The following is a 21,583-nucleotide window of genomic DNA, read 5'->3' as shown; positions in this document are numbered from 1 at the left end:
TTTAAATATTCCCTGAAGGTTTTACCTTAATGCCTTTATATTTGTAGGACACCCAAAATCAAACAATCCCCCCATTCCAAAAATAAAACCTATATATAGACATTGAATAGTAGTGCTACTGCTGCTAGCAACTAAGTGCAGCACCAAACAGCCGGATGCCAACACACCTACTCGCACTCCTCCTCTATCCCAATCTATTCAAATAAATTCATACAAAAACGAATGGAGTAATTCTGTCAAAATCCTGTGGGGGGGGGGGGGTCAAAGTTGGAGTCAATTTGCCCAAATCAAGTGAAAATGACAGAGAAAACTGAAAAACGAGCCATATAGTAATAAAAAAGGTAAAGATTTACTAAAGAAAACTGACATTTTTCAGTGGATTCTTGAATAATGCAGGCTTATCTCAGTTTTGACAACATTTTTGGAGAAACTATATTTCAGCAGGGGAGGAAACTGGAGTCCGGGAAAAAACTAAGGTCTGGGAAGGGCAGTTGCCCCTTCTGCCACAATTACACCCAGACCGCATCTCTATGTCACTTAGTGGTTGGAAAAGTTTAGGCATGTATTTGTGGAACTACTAAAAGTTGTATATTAAAAGAACGATTACTTATTATTATACTTACTTATTTAAATTATTTACTTGACAATTCCACAGCAATATTCTTTCCATAAGTAAGATTGTTCATCCAAAGAAGAAGAAAGAGAAATGAAAACTGTTCTGTAGAAGATTTTGGGTAATTCTTCCCAAAATTTTTGAAATGAAAACAATCTTAGTTTATAATAACATTTATCGTACCTCCACAAGAAATGATCTTTTTTTGAAATTTCGATTCAATCCTAAGCAATGAGTGGCTTTTCCGCATAGGGACAGGTCAAATAACTCCCTAAGACTAAAGGCACATTTCTGTCGAGCGAGCAAACTTTTCCACAAGCATGTCGATATGCTTGTGACAAGCGACATGTAAACATGTCCGCTTGGTTAGCCTTTTTAGTCAAAGCTACTCGCCAAGAGCTACTTTCTTAAGTGCTACTAAATTTAATGTTTTGAAACAAAGAATTAAAAATCTATTTCTTCTGTTTGTTTTTTTTTTTACCAAAAAATGGAAAAAGAAGAAACACAACTTTTAATTTTACTTTCCACTCTAAACTTATTATTTCATTCAATTCTTGTAGGGATTTTTCGTTCCGCTCCTTAATAAGGGTTGAGGTGTCTTATCTCCCCTAGATTAGAGGTAATATACTAGAAATTGGAAGTAAGGTATACTAGATTAGAAATTATATAAAAGACTAAGTCATCAACTGAAACTAAGGAGCAACATTAAAACATAAAACGAATAGAAATTGTTCCGTATAAATAAAAAAGATTATGGCAGTGTTGTTTCTAAAGTAAATTTTAATCAAAAACGAGCAAAGATTAATTCTAAAAAACAAAGTAAGTTTTCTGAGGGCAGTAAAGAGCGTTTGAGTTTTGGCACGGTAAATGTAAACCATTAAAGGATACGTTTAACATTATAAAAGTAAATCATTTTTAGATTGTTGCTTTATTTTTTTCGTTTAAATTGGCATCACTTCTGCATAATGAGCTCAGTTCAATGATTGACTATCGTTTTGAATCTGAAAAGGACCTTTCATAATTTTTTTGTAGACAAGAGTTCAAAGTGAAGCAATCTTATTAGTATTAAGACTACAGACTCGCTTTCGAATTTGTATCATACCTTGAAATTCTCCGTTGTTTAAAGAGAAATAATTGGATTTCCTGAGATCATATTATGGTTGATATGTTCTTCATTTCGAGTAATACTAGTTGAAACCAAAATGTTACCTTTTAAATAAATCCATTATTTTGTATGCTGTTTAATGAATTTAAGCATATTATTTTTATGCCTATATTTTTAAGATAGTTTTAATTGTATACCGAAAGTTACTGATATCACAGCTCCTGTAAGACTATGAGAAAATTTATAGATTAGTTTGTTGTTGTGAGGCTACGTATTTGTTTTCGACTCCTAAATTAATATGCCAGTTTTCATACTTGGCTTTTGTGTTTTCAGTAAAGCGCTAGTTTTCTGTAATACTACAAACATAGGGAAATATCACTAGTTGATTTATTTCCACTAGTTTTATTGATATATGTTAGATAGGCTATTGATATATGTTAGGGAAGTGATAATTTTTGTTTGTTTTAAGTTTCAATTTCACTCTTTATTTCCGTTAGAATAACTTTGTTTTTTTAAATGAATAGCCTACCTTAGAGACCCTCTTGATGGTCACTGGAGAGACAATATCACCAGCGCCGCTTTAGGTAGGATGACTGAACACCCACTTTTGATTGGCAAAATTACAAGCAACCAATAATATTCTAAGGACAATGCAGTTTAGATGGGTGAGGAAGACCTCATCGAGATGGATAGAATAGATTAGATTCAATCGGGTTTTATCAATATTAATAGAAATAAATAAACATAAATAATACTTCTCGAATCAAAAACGAACGTTGAGGCCCTTAAACTTAACAATAAATGTCAATGTGTGGATGTGAATTTGTTGTACATAAGCCCGCTCCCTTGTGTTAGAAGACACAGCCAAAAGAGAATATGACTTCACTGAAAAAGACACTTTACTTAACAGGTTGTCTTTCAAAAATATGTGGTCTACAAAACTCGAAAAACCATCGTAGAGAAACGCCTTGGTTGCCATATATGCCAGTCAGTGCGGGCGACTTACCGTCAAGGAAGGACTTCAGATTAGATTACAAACGTCCAACGAGAACTGCCGCACCCGCAGAGTCAACCCTAGGCTCTCTTACCTTTAAGATTTTTTTTTTTTTATACCAACACTATCGAGAGCCATGAATAAGTAAAATTAAAGTACATTATGCAATATTCCTTAGCAAGAAGCTCGATCAACTTCTGATATTCAGCCACAGGGCATTCTAATGTAGAACATTCTCGTCAAACTTCATTTCAATTTGCTTTCAACCACTAGTTGAACCCATTGTTATTGGAAGGTAAGGTTATTCTCTTTCTTATAATATCACAAAAATTGGGTGTTTCCTCTCCTTGAAACAATTATTCATCCTTTTTCTGCTAACAATTTTTACCAGTATACTCGATGTCATAAATATTTTGAGATTTTCGTAGGTTCTATAGCTTACTTGATTCTTTCAAAATGTGTTTTCACTTACCTTTACTTTTTAAAAAAATATTTCTGATTTTGAATAGACATCAGTTGCTCTTTTATCACTATTATACTGCGAACAGCTTCAGTCACAACTAGAATTTAGAAATTAATTAATTACCTTTATCAATGACATTTAGCTTTCACATGATCATAGAGTATTCCATTTCCATACGAAATTTCATTTAGCAACGTGATTTTTACGCTATACACGTTGCCAAGAGCTGGAAATCCTAACAAGAGGCGACATTTCAAATAAGGGGAGATTAATTCTTTTGAGGGTACTGGTGTCATGGAAACTGATGCCAGTAACTTAGGGAAATCCCTTCAATTTATATTTTCTTTGACACTTTCCAAGATAATACTTAGTATTATGAGCTTTTTGTTATGCCCGAAAAACAAAGCAATCTTATGCTTTGCGACCATAGAGCAAAGCAGAAGTCCAAGGGGGGTTAGGAGGGTTTGAACCCCCCCCCCCACCCCCAAAATGTTTTTTTGACTCATAAAAATATAACCAAACTGTATACAAACAAATTTTGTATGTGTTTTTGAGGGTTTTGTGCAATCCACCCCCGGAAAAGAATCTTTCAGTAAAACCCCCTTCGAAAAAACGGCCATAGAATCTACCATTTTGTACTTTAATTTTGTTTTTTCAAACATTTGACTGGTAAAATACCCATGGTTGTTTGGTAATGTTGCTAAGGTTTGCCTGTGCCAGGGACGTACGCAGGGAGGGGGCCTCCGGGCCCGGCCCCCCGAAATCTCACGATTTTTTTCATTTTCCCATAATTTTCTGATTTTTCTCACAGAATAATGGGTTTGAAGGATTTGCCTCCCCCCCCCCCCAAAAAAAATGCCCCCCCCCCGAAACAAATTGCGTACGTGCCTGGCCTGTGCGTCTGATCTTGAAAAATATAGGCTGTACAGTTTTTTTTTTTTTTACAATGGTCCTAGTCAAATGGGTTACTAAGGGTCAAAGGCAGTTTTAAGGGGGGCAGAGGGGGTACTTTTCTGCCCAAGGCGCAGAAATTTAAGGGGCACACAATTTCAAACAAATAATCTAACAGTTATAATCTCTTTGTAATTTTTAAAATTTCATTTTTATTAAAATAAAGTAGAGGGCACAGTTAATAAACGAAATCTATTAATAAAAGATTAACTAATAATAAAATCAAAATAAAGTAATAATTAAATTAAAAAAATAATTAATAATTAAATAATTTAAATAATAGCTTAAAATTAGTAAAAAAATTTTATTTAATTAACAAGTTGAAAAGATTTTGGTTAATATATGAAAATTTTGTCAAACTTTGGACTGAAAATTTTATGAAAGACTTGTTGTCGCTAATCAAGATTTTGCCCCGGGCACAAGAGAGCTCAGAACCGCCACTGCTAGGTACGGGGGTGGAAGCCTCTGGTCTGTGGGTTTGAGTATCCTATTTACTAGTTTCAAGAGATCCACTTTAGTTCTACATATGTGATGTATAAAAATACACTATAAGACATAAACACAAAATTAGTGATATAATAATAAAAAAGTTGGACATAAATACTAGCAGCAACGTTTTTATTCGACGAGAAAATTGCAGCAGCGATAGTGGGTGAAACACAGCGACTTGCCTCGTATAAATTTTTCACTATTAGCTACGTGATACGGGTCTTTCTTCCAGTTGTATATCATGTTCTGTACACAGTTTATAGAATTATCCAGTAGGTTTATCGCAGATCATTTCTGGTCTTCATTCTCGGTATGAACAAAAAGCTCCTCCCACTTCTTTCTGCATTAGCGGGTTAGTCTGTTTCCGTCAATCAATGAGAAATGGTTACAAAGTGCATTATTCGTAATAGCGGGTTTCCACTTGTTTCGTGTCCAAGAGAAATCTGTCTACCCGTGAAAAGATCTAATGCCGCTTATGTTTCTATCTGCAAAAACGTTCTCTGGAGCACTTGCACCTTGGTCCGGGTTTTTATAATGGGTGAGATAGGGTATGATCATACTGCTAATTCTATAAACTGTGGTTCTGTAGCACAAAATAGTTACGTCGTTATACAGATGAATACTTATCACATTGCTACCAACTTAAATAATAATTTATTATCGAAAAAAATTATTACCACGGACAAAAAAAAGAAAAAACAAGATTTTTTGAGATATCCAAACGGAAAAGTACGGATTTATTGGAAATGATGACAAATTGACAGTTACTTCATGTAGAGATGTAATTAAATGCAAGAATTTAAAATATTGAGTGACACTTTTCTTCAAAACATAAACATGTGATTGAAACGAAAAATGATTAAAAACATACTTAAATGTCTATGAAATTTCAAAACAAAATAAATTGATAAGGAGTTTTGTCACCAGGTGCAGTCACGCCACATCTACCCGCTTTGCTGCTGCTGCTCTTAGCACTGATCCAAACGTGAAACCATCCCAGAGCTTGAGCTTTTGTCAAACGGATTGATAAATTTTTTCGGACACTAATCTATTTTAAAAAGGTAGTAACTGAAAGAATGAAAGATATATTGTTTTCAACTAAAATGGTTCAGCTCTGAGTTGTTGATATGGCCAGAAATATTGGCGAACATTTCAAAATGATTTGTTGTCTGGTGGCGTAATTAGCATTGAAGTTTGTGGAAATATTTTCACTAAAATTCACGAGAATGTCATTCTAAAATGGAAATATCACTAACTCATTCTTTCCTTTAATATTCATGCTTGGACAATTTTGAATGGAAGCCCGGAGAGGTTGCAATCCCTTGTTCTAAACTTATAAGAAAAATAGCAATTAATAAACATTTTTTATAGCCAAAATATACTTTTCTAGTATCAAAGAATTAATACCTTTATTACCAAGAAAAACACACAAGTATTCATAAATAGAGTAAACAAACAAAAAAGAAAGGAAAACACACACATATAGAAAACAAACTATCTCGAATAACTTAATATTAAAGATAACACAAGTAAGATGGAGAATGAGACACTAATATTTTACTGGCACATACCAGGATGGACACTATTCATCTCGACTTGTCATTCTTAAAAAAAAACGAACCCGACGCACCTCAGCAGCTAAGTAACTCATAAGCTGAGACTAGACGTATGTTTCTAACCCACAGGGGTGTAAATAAAAGAAACTTGGTGAAATGAAAAAATCAGAGCTCATAATTTTTTCATCTTTATTTTATTGATAAATTTTATTTTCATTGTGATTTACCTATTTTTTTCATTATTGGAAATAATCATTTTTTTAATCCGTTTTCTTTGTCTAACAGAGACTTTTTTTTATATTTTTTTTACTGTCTAATAGATTTTTTGTATCTGTTTTCACCCTCTGATAAAAGGACTTCCCCATTGAAACTTTTATTAGGGTAACTTCATTACAACTTGTAACTTACCTGTGTAACTACCATTTATATTGCTTAGGTTGCTTGTTATTCTGGTACTTCAGTAGAAAGTAACAAATTTAAGAGCCAATCCATTTAATCAGTTAGGCGAGTGAGAAGACCATACCCAAACCCTTCATGGTGGTAATCGGCGGGCAAAAAGCAACCATCGTCAATAGAAAATGAAAGCTTCAGAGATCAAGATTTACTATAATATTCATATCAAAAGGATATGCTGTAATGATGATTCCAAAAATACAAAATCTGTTAATTTCAAATTTAGCTACATATATATATACATATATATATATATATATATATATTATATATATATATATATATATATATATATATATATATATATATATATATATATATATATATATATATATATATATATATATATATATATATATATATATATATATATATATATATATATATATATATATATATATATATATATATATATATATATATATATATATATATATATATATATATATATATATATATATATATATATATATATATATATATATATATATATATATATATATATATATATATATATATATATATATATATATATATATATATATATATATTTTCTAGCTAAAACTAGATGTATGTTGTAAGATCATATCAATGAGCCCCTCCTCCTGGGTTTCTCTCTCGGTCTCCTGGACAAAATTTAGGCATCATGACCATAAAGTTCAGCTTTGGAATATGAAAAAAAAAGCATGTGTTAAAACTAAGAAATGTAAGAATGTTTCATGTATGTTGACAAATACGGTAAATTTCTCCGGAGAGTCCTATATTGCCCTTGCATCTGCATTAATCTTCAAAGTAGATGATAGAAATCCCAATGCCTGGGATAGCTAAGAATTAAAAGCCTCATTATTCTATGTACAATTTCGAGAAGCTCTTTAAATTCTAAATTAAAACAATTCAACAGAGCCAAGTTCAAGCATTTACCCCGACAAAGATAAATTATAAACGCTTAATCTACGCCCTACTTTTTTAAACAAAGGCTCAAAATTTAATTTTAAACAAGTGTAATACCCTTTATTATAATGTAGTGGACACTGCCACCAAAAACTATGGTGTAATCACCGCTGGTACCAAATATTGTTTGGCCGTTTGACAGTTCGATCACATTATCATACCCTGGAGCATGATATACCATAATAGTGTATTAACATATTCTATATTTACGGTACATTAGTGGGGACCTCGAGCCATTCCACTTCAATATTTGGCGCTAGTGAGGCTTTCCCCTCCAAACAAATGGTGCAGTACCATTTCTGCACCAATATCTGGCGGCAACAGTGGTTACCAGTACAATATTTGGTACCAGCGTTGGTGCCATTATAATATTTGGTGCCAGCGTTGGTGCGAGTAAAATAATTGATCCCACCGCTGCTACTAATTATTATAATGTAGTGGACACTGCCACCAAATATTATGGTGTAATTACCGCTGGCACCACATATTGTATTCACACCAATGCAGGCACCGAATATTATAATGGCACCAACGCTGCCACAGAATATTGTACTGGCAACCACGGTTGCCACCAAGTATTGCAACGGAAATGGTGCTACACCACTGGTTGTATTTTTCCAAAAGGGAACAAAACACATATATCAACTATGAATTACTCATCAACTATATTAGACAGCTGCTGCTTTAACGATGTTGGATTTTCATCAAGATCCCTGACCTTGTCTTAGGTCTTTATCTTTTTTATACTAAAATCTTTCGGTAGCTAAATTTGAAATTAACAGATTTTGTAATTTTGGAATCATCATTACAGCATATCCTTTTGATATGAATATTATAGTAAATCTTGATCTCTGAAGCTTTCATTTTCTATTGACGATGGTTGCTTGTTGCCCGCCGATTACCACCATGAAGGGTTTGGGTATGGTCTTCTCACTCGCCTAACTGATTAAATGGATTGGCTCTTAAATTTGTTACTTTCTACTGAAGTACCAGAATAACAAGCAACCTAAGCAATATAAATGGTAGTTACACAGGTAAGTTACAAGTTGTAATGAAGTTACCCTAATAAAAGTTTCAATGGGGAAGTCCTTTTATCAGAGGGTGAAAACAGATACAAAAAATCTATTAGACAGTAAAAAAAATATAAAAAAAGTCTCTGTTAGACAAAGAAAACGGATTAAAAAAATGATTATTTCCAATAATGAAAAAAATAGGTAAATCAAAATGAAAATAAAATTTATCAATAAAATAAAGATGAAAAAATTATGAGCTCTGATTTTTTCATTTCACCAAGTTTCTTTTATTTACACCCCTGTGGGTTAGAAACATACGTCTAGTCTCAGCTTATGAGTTACTTAGCTGCTGAGGTGCGTCGGGTTCGTTTTTTTTAAGAATGACAAGTCGAGATGAATAGTGTCCATCCTGGTATGTGCCAGTAAAATATTAGTGTCTCATTCTCCATCTTACTTGTGTTATCTTTAATATTAAGTTATTCGAGATAGTTTGTTTTCTATATGTGTGTGTTTTCCTTTCTTTTTTGTTTGTTTACTCCATTTATGAATACTTGTGTGTTTTTCTTGGTAATAAAGGTATTAATTCTTTGATACTAGAAAAGTATATTTTGGCTATAAAAAATGTTTATTAATTGATATTTTTCTTATAAGTTTAGAACAAGGGATTGCAACCTCTCCGGGCTTCCATTCAAAATTGTCCAAGCATGAATATTAAAGGAAAGAATGAGTTAGTGATATTTCCATTTTAGAATGACATTCTCGTGAATTTTAGTGAAAATATTTCCACAAACTTCAATGCTAATTACGCCACCAGACAACAAATCATTTTGAAATGTTCGCCAATATTTCTGGCCATATCAACAACTCAGAGCTGAACCATTTTAGTTGAAAACAATATATCTTTCATTCTTTCAGTTACTACCTTTTTAAAATAGATTAGTGTCCGAAAAAATTTATCAATCCGTTTGACAAAAGCTCAAGCTCTGGGATGGTTTCACGTTTGGATCAGTGCTAAGAGCAGCAGCAGCAAAGCGGGTAGATGTGGCGTGACTGCACCTGGTGACAAAACTCCTTATCAATTTATTTTGTTTTGAAATTTCATAGACATTTAAGTATGTTTTTAATCATTTTTCGTTTCAATCACATGTTTATGTTTTGAAGAAAAGTGTCACTCAATATTTTAAATTCTTGCATTTAATTACATCTCTACATGAAGTAACTGTCAATTTGTCATCATTTCCAATAAATCCGTACTTTTCCGTTTGGATATCTCAAAAAATCTTGTTTTTTCTTTTTTTTTGTCCGTGGTAATAATTTTTTTCGATAATAAATTATTATTTAAGTTGGTAGCAATGTGATAAGTATTCATCTGTATAACGACGTAACTATTTTGTGCTACAGAACCACAGTTTATAGAATTAGCAGTATGATCATACCATATCTCACCCATTTTAAAAACCCGGACCAAGGTGCGAGTGCTCCAGAGAACGTGTTTGCAGATAGAAACATAAGCGGCATTATATCTTTTCACGGGTAGACAGATTTCTCTTGGACACGAAACAAGTGGAAACCCGCTATTACGAATAATGCACTTTGTAACCATTTCTCATTGATTGACGGAAACAGACTAACCCGCTAATGCAGAAAGAAGTGGGAGGAGCTTTTTGTTCATACCGAGAATGAAGACCAGAAATGATCTGCGATAAACCTACTGGATAATTCTATAAACTGTGTACAGAACATGATATACAACTGGAAGAAAGACCCGTATCACGTAGCTAATAGTGAAAAATTTATACGAGGCAAGTCGCTGTGTTTCACCCACTATCGCTGCTGCAATTTTCTCGTCGAATAAAAACGTTGCTGCTAGTATTTATGTCCAACTTTTTTATTATTATACCTGTCACCATTAGATTTCCCGTGCTTTAATCTATGTTTAATCCTGAAGACTCCCTTCCTTCAAAACCTAAAACCTTGTTGCGACGGCTTTACAGCTGTTCTAGTATCTTAGTTGGTCTACACTGGAGACATATTGGATGATAGTATACACTGCATTGTATTCCTAGAAATTCACGATATTGTTTAAATATCTTATTGTGTATCGCTGATAGTTTGCAATAATATATTGCAAATCGTCATTCTTGCTGTCAAGCAATTAGTGTATTGCTGAAAATTATTGATTTGGCCACATCACGGACAAATATTGTATATATTCTCGTATTTTTTTGAGATTCTGATTTTATTTTCTAGCGGATTGAGCATGGAAACATCTAATTTTTGTATCCACAGAGAGAACATTACTGTAGGAGTAGTAGCTCAGGCTCGGACCGTAGTTTCCTCAAATCTAGTTTTGAAAAGTCTTTCCTTGAACTATTGAATAAAACAAAAAAAGATGTGGAGGTAAAAGAAAGGGCAAGATTGGCTCGTAGGGAGTCTGATAAAAAAAAATCACGAAGATCTTATGAAAACTCTGGAAGGATGTCCCAATATGGACATGTCCCGTTAGTTGCAACCCTTCTTCCAGCAATGGGTTAAATTATATGGTACTGTAGGATACCATCGTGAGAGTATCCTCTTCAGGAGGACAAATGCTAAATACGGGCGAAAGATCCAGATTCGGACAACGGCCTCTGCATTTTGGGTATGCGGTGGTATGCCCAGAAAACCACTGCGGGGCTGGCATCCCTGCCCGCAGAGCTTGAGAGTGGTAGGTACCTCAAGGTGCCAACTCCTGCCCCTATTGGGGTCACCACACCTTTGCTGAGGTTAGGTATGAGGTCTTATGACCGCTCCTTATCTGATGAGGCAAAGTCTATCTTAGAAGTTCTTTTGTCCACTGTTTGGGTCAAGTACCCATCCAGCCGGTATTTACCAAGGTTTCAAACTGAAAAACAGCCTCAGATCAGACTTCCTTCCAGTAGATGACCAAATGCGCGCCCAGAAACAATTCCTACGGATACGTTTACTGTTACCCACTGCAGTGTACGTGGTCTCCGATCCAAGTTGAATCACCTACAGAACATGATGAATGAGGTCTCGCCTTCTGTCATGTGTATATCCGAGACCAACCTAAATTCTAGCGTCATTGATAGTGAGATCATTATTCCTGGTTACACTTTGCTCAGGCTGGATGGCGAAAACCCGAAAAGCTCGAATTTTGGTGGAGTTTCTGTTGCTATGTACCTTAAAAATAACATCCTTTTTTGGCACTTTTCATTCCTAGCGATAACAAGGTCCTTTGGGTTAAAGTAAACCGATCAAACAAATCGTTTGCTATTGGTGCAGTGTGTAACCCACCAAAGATGAAAATCACCGAGCATCTGGAAGATTGCTTGGAATTTGTGAAGGAAAAGTTCCCTAAAGCAGGTATAATAATCCAACCAGACTTCAACATTCATCATGGCCCCTGGCTGAAAAGTCGTACGACTGATATGGAGGGCTTAGCTCTGCTATACCTGAGTCTTGCTTACGGCCTAGAACAACTTGTTGAATTCGACACTTACATCGGCCCTCATGAATTATCCAGGTTTGATCTCTTCTTAACTGATCATTTGGATTCCTTTAGTGTTGAAAGCTATCCTTTTGCCAGCAACCATGTGGCAGTTATAGCTCGTGGAAACTCAAAATACCTCCACCTGTAAAGCATTAGCGGATCATCAGGCAGTATCACCGCACAGACTGGGATGGTCTGCGAAGCTTCTTATCGGCAAATTCGCGGAGTAAACTTTTAAAAGAAGCCCCACATAAAGCAGCGGCACTTTACAAAAAAAGCGATTAAAGAGGCTATTGAGCAATTCGTCCCATCAAAAACAGTAAGAGTCTCATCTCGAGATAAGCTAAGGTTCAATACTGGTTGCAGAAAGGCAATCAGGGCCAGATAGAAGGCTCACAAGAAATGGTGTTCAACTGAATCCGACGAGGACCGGGCTGCTTTTATTAGCGCTCGAAACGAGTCTGTTAAGGCTCTACGTCAAGCTAGAGCCAATTACAAGCACAAGGTTGTAGACCAACTGAAAATTTCCCTTGCAAAGTGATGGTGGACGGTCGTCAAAAAAGTCCTACCGTCATCTAATTCAACATCAAATACCTCACTTCATGTTGAAGGGACGATGATCCAGTCAGGCCAAGAAAAGGCAGATGTTCTTCCACAAACCTTTTCAAAGGTCTCCCAACTTGATGAGGACGGAGTCATCCCTCTCCCCCCCCCTTTCCGCCACGAACATATGGAAAAATTACCAGCGTTAACATAACTACTAGGAAGTTGCTCATAACGCTAAGCCAGCTGGATGTCACCAAAGCTTCAGAACCTGACAAGATTCCCAATCTCCTTCTTAAAAGAAGTGCCTCTGAACTTGCTGGCCCTCTCGCCTCTCTCTATAGAAAATGCTTTGCAGTGGGATTATTCCCGAAAGCCTGGAAAACTGCTCATGTGGTCCCTGTTCCACAGGCAGAGTCCGACCTTACTAATGTAAGGTTAATGTACTAATGTACTAATGTAATGGGAAGACTAAAATTTCCAGGCCGACCTAAAAGAGAAAACAAATATTGTAAAAATTATACTTGTAAGGGAGGTTAAATCGGCCAAGCCATCCTGTCTAGAAAATTGGACACGCGAAATACCAGTTTCAACTTAAAATGTTTCTGATTTTCGTGATTTTTTATTTACTCTATCAGAAAATGGTATACCTTACATTTGAAAGATGCGGAACTGAAAACCAGGCATAGAGATAAGGCCCTTAGTGAGCCAGACAAAATTAAAAACAAATCTAAAGTGCTTGTTTTTTCTTAAAAAGTTCAGAAATTAGAGTTCAATACGGAAAATCTAATGTTAGACTTTAATTCACATTCATTGGGCCATTGATGGAGGGGGAGTCTCTTCGGAAGGTTGTAGATGCTAGTCAATTCTCTCAAACCGCAACTGATTCACCAGTTATGATTAATTTACCGATGCCTAGCCTTTTCAAACTGTGGTCTCTGGGAGATGATCTCTCCCATTACCAATTATTACCTAGCCACCCTAACTTTACCTTGTAGTCACGTACCCCCCTCTTACTATGTATTTTTATTTCCATTTATTTCCTCCGTGACTATTCCGGGGATTGGAACCCAGAAAAACTTGCATATATTTTCCTTAGATTTGGGCCCTATTCCCCTGCACTCACTCATGCTCGTGAAACGTTCTATCTTTGTTACCGGCAATTTCAAACGATGTTAACAAGTTTTGATTTAATTCAGAGTCGGATTTTTTTTTCGCCATTTGACGTTAAGAAACTAGTTGAGCCAATCCTTCGTGACATATGATATCGTCCCGTATTTTAGGGCCTCATTCATCATTTCTTTCAAATGTTTATGCGAGAGGACACAAATTTTCTTGTTTAACCGTTAAGCAAATGCCGGATCAGCGATAACCCAGAGACATTTTAGAGTCTTTATTCCATTTTGCGGGTGGTTTTTTGGGTATGTTATATTTTTCTCGGGCCAAACCAAACAGTTTCATCACTATATTGCAAGACTATTTCATTATTTTGAAAAACCCCTTCTTTATAATCCCAAACCTGGTTGCAACGGCTATATATCCCAGTTTTCTACATAGCGACACGTTGGACATCAGTAGACCCTATAACCAAGCTGTTCTGCAGCTGTAGTATGAACACTGGTTGGAGATGGAAAACTAGAAGGTTTTATCTAGAGGTTTAAGTTGGTGTTTTGTGTTCTATGTTTTTTTATCCTTGGAGGTTTTTAACAGTGGGTCGTTGTGGCGCCTATTTATTTTAGGTAGGACGTGTTGGGTCTCTGGCCCTAATTATCAGATAAATGTCCCTTGTTTCCTTTATGGAAAGAACTTTAAGCTGTACCTTAGAGGCATTGATTTTTCTTGTATCTAAGATTGAAAACAACTCGACTTTGCATCAATCAGCTCACGGTGCCAGTATTTGGTGTTCAGAGAGGATAGTTAATTAATTAATATTTGCCTATTCAATCCACCTTTACCCTGAATGACCCGTAAAAGGAGCTTTGTATTTGTATGGTTTGTATATTTATGTTTTCCCAACAATTTAAGTTCGAGCTAATTCAACTACATGATAAGATTTTAGTTCGAGTTCATGCTTTAGTTTTTGTCAGACAATCTGGTGAATCAAAGCAACTTTGTTTGCTAAGTCAGTTTTTGGCTATTCTCTAAACCGTTTGGGGAAGGGAATTTTAGGGCAGTGTTTAGTGTATGTTGAGGTGTAGAGCCTATATTTGCCAGCCTTTGTAGATCGCTCCCCTCAATTTTTCTGTAGCGTATGTATTATATGAGCAATAATTTGTGTATTTATGCAAAAAATCTTTTTTGAAAATGGCTCGATATTTTTTTTTTTTGAAAAAGTGGCATATTAGGATTTTCTGGTCTGAAAAAAAAAAACAATCTTAATAAGCCAAAAATTTAGAAAATTCATTTATAGATTTAAATCTGGGAAAAAAATCATTTGAGATGCGTCATACTTATGAGCACATTTCAAGAGAATAATCATAAACTTCCCCCAGGAGTGATAGTATCGTTTTTAGTATCTATGACGCATGAAAATTTACAAAAAGAACTCAGCTAAGCAAAAAATACGAAGGGCAATGAGTCTATTTACGAAAGGCGTAAATAGAACAAAAGAACAAAAGAAACAGACGAAGAACAAAAGAAACATATTGTTACAAGGCATGCGACAACGAGAATCAGGACGAATTAAAACCAAAATGAAGAACAAATAAAATTCGGTTAGATGATATGTGACAGCTAGAATCACAACGTGTAAAAACGAAAGTGAAGAACAAAGAAATATGAGGTTGAAAAATAAGTGATGGTGAGGACTACAACGAGTCAAAAATGAAAATAAAGAACAAATTAATATTTGGTTTCAAAATATGCAACAAGGATAATCAGAACAAATCAAAAATGAAATCGAAGAACAAAGAAATGTGCTGTTAGAAGATATGCGAGAGCAAGAGTAACAACGAGTCAAAAAATAAAGTAAAGAAGGTAGAAATATGCGATAAGAAGTCAAGTGACAGCGTAATTACAAAGGGTCAAAAACGAAAGGGAAAAACAAAAACATGAACGGTTACATGACGTGCGACAACAAGAATGAGAACAAATAAAAAAACAAAAGTGAAGAACAAAATAATATGCGGTTAGAAGTTATGCAACAACGACAATCACAAAAAGTAAAAACGAAAGTGACAGCTAATGACTCAAAATTAAAGATAATGGAAAAGAATATGTTAATTCATAATTAGAAAATCAAGCATATATAAGCCTTCCGCGAAAGTGAAGAATAAACAATATAAATCTACAAGACAAGCGACAGCAAGTATCAGAACGAATCAAAAGCGAAATTAAATAACAGTGAACTATGGGGTTAGATCATGAAATGTCAAAATAAAAGTGAAGAACAAAGAATTGTGCGGTTAGAGGACAAGCGAGTGCAAGAATCAGAAAGTGACAATAATGAAAGTGAAGACCAATGATTTGTGTGGTTAGAATACAAGCGCACGCGAGTATCAGAACATGTTAAAATGAAAGTTAAGAACAAAGAATGCGCGGTTAGAAGACAAGCAAAAGGGAGAATTAGAACGAATCAAAAATAAAGGTAAAGAAGAAAGAAATATTACGTTAGAAGAACAACGCCATCCCAATTTTCGACACCAACAAACTGTGGCGCAAAATCCAGTACAAACCTAAAAAAAACGTCACAAATTACACAAGTGTTAATTACAACATTGGGACCCTTTCACGTTGCATGCATTCACTAAAGAGCCCTCCATTCTCCCGAGGAATGAATATTAACCTTTGAGTCCTGAAGTACTTCCTAATGTTCAATCTTCACGAAATCTGAATTTTCCCGACGAAAACAAAATTGTAAATTTTCGTAATGCCAATAAAAGAAATCGCAGTTCGAGGGGGGAGGGGGATTCGTCCAACCGGTTGGACAATGGGTTAAAGTTACATGATTTACTTCAAAATCGTTGGTTACAAAATAATAGAAAAAAATAAAAATATTCGGCTTTTATCTTCTTTTTACTTGTGGAACAGAGTAAAACACTCACATACATTTTTTCAAAGTGAAAGCACAAGAATAGCTGGCACTGATCACACAAAACTATGGTTTTTTTTAGCAGCCGGGTAAGTGACACTTTGCTGAGTTTTTCAGGGTAGCATTAAATCTTGGCAAATACTTGGAACCAAGTGTTCTTTTATGGTGTAATGGCAGTGAACATCGCCCTCTCCTCTTACTGGATCAACCTTCATCCTCCTCATCTTCAAGGTCATTCTCGTAGTCTTGCTTCACGAAGCTATTCGACGAACCAAGATCTGCTTTGAATATCAACTATTCTCCAACATGAAATCTGAAGTACAGTAATTGTTCGTACTTGTCCTTGGCTACTATTGCATCTTTCCGATAGAGGAGCCAAGCGTTGGACAGTGCAAGATCAATAAAATAATGCAGGACGCGGACTGTACATTTTTCAGTACGGCTTTTAAACTGATCCCTTTCACTTTTTATTGGAGCACCTTTTGAATTGTTCTTCATAACTGTCCCAGTTGCATTCACTTTGGCAGCTGTGAGCTCTTCTAGCAGCCGGATGCTGGTGATATACCTGTTAAAATAGAGGTAAGAGCCCTCTTTCACCTCCTTCGAAAGGTGAAAAACAGCTGCAGTTCCTAATCCCATAGTTTGTAAGTTTGGGGGAGGGGAGGTGGTTTTTCCCTGGTAAATCGTAAAATCACACACCAGGCCTGAGGATTCAGCCAAAATCAAATCCTTCAGTCCAAGGGGATTAGGTTTGTTAGGAACATACTTTTTAAGATTGCACCTTCCTGCAACGGGATCACCTGCTCATCTATACTCAGAAATTGCTCTCGCTCCAGTTTCAAACACTGTTGGCGAACTGCTTATAGTAGAGGCCTGACTTTCCACAAATAATGTGTCTTCTTTGTCTCCAGTTCGGTATCGTCACAACTGAGGAACTTTAAATTCTGTCGCATTTGAAAAAATTTGTCTCGAGACATGTTTTGGCAGACAACAGGTACTTTGTACTTCTGACTCCTGTACATACATATTCTCGGGAACTTCTGGCCACTCATAATAACTGACATACCAATAAAAACATCAGTTCAGAAGACGATACCGAAAGGTATTTGCCGGGATTTTCTTTCAGGAAGTGGTAGTTCACGGCGAATATCATTTTGTCAAACAGACTATCCAGAAAGTACTCAAGGAAATATGGGTGCGGTTTCTATTCAGTCCTTGGAAAAATATCATCGGTAGTCGTTGGCAGATACTAGAAAAGGTCATGGGAGAACGGAGAACGGGAGAGGTCAAGAGATCAAGGGAGAACGATTGTGTCCATTTTCTAAGTGGACGACGTACTTTGCCGGACAAAGTCTCTCCTTCACCACTACTTGGAACACATGGTTCGTCTTTCACACTGGAAGCTGAAGGATCTTCCTCTTCATCAGCAAGAAGAACATCAAAATTCCTGATGCACGAACTTTCAAGAACTGGCTCGTCTTCAGTATCTGTCTGCTTCTCAGCCTCCGCAGCAGCGAACAGGACACTCCACGTAGGATTAGATTCATCGTCTTCGCTGTCTTCCAAGTCACTGAGGTTACTGTCATCAAGTAATGACAGTGCATCTTTAAATGAAACTGAAAAAAAGGCAAGTTTAGGCGACAAAAACCTGGATTCAGATTACTTATTAGCAAGAACAGAGAGAAAAACACCTTGTCTAGCTGCGTTACTTATATACACCCTGTCAACATACAAAAGCCGCGAAGAATAGGCCTCTAAAGGTGGCGTTTTAATTGGGACTACTTTTACGCATGTGCCCGTCCATGCTTTAAGTAAATGTTCGGAAGTTTTGCTGTCTGTCATCAAGTAATTCCAGTGCATCTTTAACCAAAACTGCAAAAAAAGACGAATTTAGGCGACAGAAAACTGAATTCAGATTACTTATCAGCAAGAACAAAACTTGGTTCAGCTAAGTTACATACATCCACCCTGTCAGCATACAAAAGCCACCAAAAATATATCTCTGAAGGTGGCGTGGAACTACTTTTGCGCATGCGCCCACCCATGCTTGGAGTAAATACATCATCCAGCTCTGTCGACTCTGATTGGCTGCTGTTAATAATTTATTTGAAAGTTTCGGGCGTAAACGCGGTTGTCAGTAAGCTAAGAAGGACTACTGCAATCCTAGGTTGGTACCTATGTTAAGGGTCCTTCCTTGGTCTTCCAGCCCTACATTTCAATCAGCAGGAATCTCAAACGTCTTGAAAACAAAATAAACACGAAACAGTCCAACCGGTTGAACTTCTTCGTTCAGATCGAACGTCCAGTTGGTTGAACAGGCAAAAACACTGACCAGTAGATGGGACTACATGTGAACATTATCAGTGTTCTTGCCCTAGAGCAGTCGCCTAGTCTCAGTTGTACTTGCCAGACTTTTTGCATCCCCCAGAAACGTACTAGAATATTTTTTTAAAATTTTCTTACCTGGGTCCCTTCTTCGACGTTCAGAATTAAGACGCAAGTTTGCTTGCAAGTTCTCCACTATTTCTTTTACAACTAAAAAAAAATCACAGAAGGCTCTTGAAGTATCTTCTTATGAGCTCTGCTATCACTGAGACGGGACTTCGCTCAGCTGGGCCGAAATAAAATTATTAAGCGAACGTCCACGCACGCTCAAATAACACGTTACTTCATTTCATTGTAATTTTGCTTTGACGTCCAACCGCAAATTTCATTTTGCAACATTTTTTATTGTCATTCAAAATTATTGTTTCTTGTCTTGTTCCATGCCTTTTCCTTTAGCTGTTCAGATTTGCTTGTTATCATGTGTAACTTTGTATGTGCTATTGATACTAAAATTAATACCACCACTGCTGGAGTGGATGACATAGGTTATGCTCTTTAAATGTATATAAATATGATGACAATCACATAAATGTTTTTTATCAAAAGATAAGATTCTATACGGATTTTCTTGAACTCATAACTTATCTAGATCATCTTTTTCCGGCAACTAAATCCCAAATCCCGGCCAGTTTTAAAAAAGGAGCCATTTTCAAGAAAAAATTATACATAAATTAACACACGAATCCACACACAGTTGCTTGTTTAAAGATATAAATTTAAAAAAAACTTTTTTCCAAAAAACATGTTTTTCAAAGAAAAGGAAAGAGCTCCATGAAGCCAAGAATGAGCAAAAAAATGAGCAAGAATGAGCAAAAAAAAAGCAAAAAAGTGAAATAATCTTCCAAGCGTAAAACTACCACAAGTCACTGCTAATAAATAAATAAAGCTCAAAATGAACAGAAATTACAATAAATAGCCGAGTCAAACACAAAACGAGCAAAAATTAACGTGAGTAGGGCTGATAACCCTCATGTCTTCTCAAGACCAGAACATAATTTGCGCTGGGAAAAGAGAATGTCTTGGAGGAGGGCTAATTTCTCTCTATCATGTTTGACTTAAAAGGAAACTAGAACTAAACATTTGAAATCACATGAGACTCTTCTAAAGTTTACACGACCACCCCTTCTATCAAAACCTTATATGCCCCTGAGGCACAACTTACAACCCTTAACCCCAGACTCTGGGGGATTCTGTCCACCCCAAAGTCCTTAATATATGATATTTAGACTCTTTTTGTACAAATGACTATCAAAGAATTTTTTATCGGATACATTTGTGGAACATACGACGTAGGGGAGGGGGGGTGGGTTCCTACCCTCGATCACTTTGACTCTTAAAAAGGGAATTAGAACATCTGATTTCCAATCCAATGAACCCCCTCTGAAGTTTATAGGACCACGCTCTTTATAAAAGCTTATATGCCCTCGGGGCATAACTTAAAGCCCTTGCGCTACGAGATTTGCAGAAGGGGGGGGGTCATTCTCAATGAAATAATTTACAGATTTTTTAACTACCCTGAACAAAATGACTATCTCCAAATTTCGATTAGATGTGTTTTGGAAATTCATGGACGTGGGCGGCTTGTTGCCCTTCAATCACTTTTGACCATTAAAAAAGGCCCTTTCAATTCCCAATCAAATGAGCCTTTTTTGAAGTTTCTACAACAACAATTGCTCATCTCAAAGTTTCTATCAGATACATTTTGAAAAATACGAGGTGTGGGGGAATATCCGCCCTCCGATTACTTTGAATCTTAAAGAGGGTACTAAAGCTTCTAATTACCAATCCAATGAGCCTCTTCCGAGTATTATACCACCACCCTTTCTATAAAACCTTACTCTGTTATTTGTTTTAATTTCTGTTTGTTTTGGGTTTATTTTATTTATTGATAGTGATTTGTGGTAGTTGTATTCTTGGTAGATTATTTGATTCTATATTTGTTAATTTTTGGTTTAATTGAGTCCCTTACTTTTTTTGAAAAACTAATTTTGTGGAAAATGATTTTTTTTTTCAAATTAATTTCTGTTTGTTTTATATTGACATAGTCTTTTTCAAGGAAAACACTGATCCTCTTCTAAAGTTAAACAACCATCCCTTAACAACCTTATATGCCCCCAGGGAATAACTTAAAACTCTTGCCATCTTCAGACCCTGCAAATACGTAGAACAAAATGACTATCTCAAAATTTTTATTGGAAGTATTTAGGGAAATGATAGGCGTGGGGGGGGGGGGGAATTTACCCTCTGATCACTTTTGACTAATAATAAGCACTAGTCCTCTCAATTTCCAATCGAATGAGCCCTTTTTGAAGCTCCTGCGACAAAAAATTCTATAAGAACCTTATATGCCCCAAGGGTATAACTTATGACCCTTGTCCTGAGGGTTATGCGGGAAGGGTTGTCATCCTCGAAGAAACAATTTTCAGATCTTCGATCTACTTTGAACAAAAGGGCTTTATAAAAATGTTGAAGAACATGGGGGGGGGGGTGGTTCTCCCTCCGATTACTTTCAACTATTTAAAAGGGCAATTGCCCTCTCAATTT

Source organism: Artemia sp. Qi Xiang Cuo, chromosome 4 (assembly GCF_049724085.1).
Source record: "Artemia sp. Qi Xiang Cuo chromosome 4, ASM4972408v1, whole genome shotgun sequence".
In the NCBI taxonomy this organism is placed as follows: domain Eukaryota; kingdom Metazoa; phylum Arthropoda; class Branchiopoda; order Anostraca; family Artemiidae; genus Artemia; species Artemia sp. Qi Xiang Cuo.
This window is presented reverse-complemented; position numbering follows the sequence as displayed.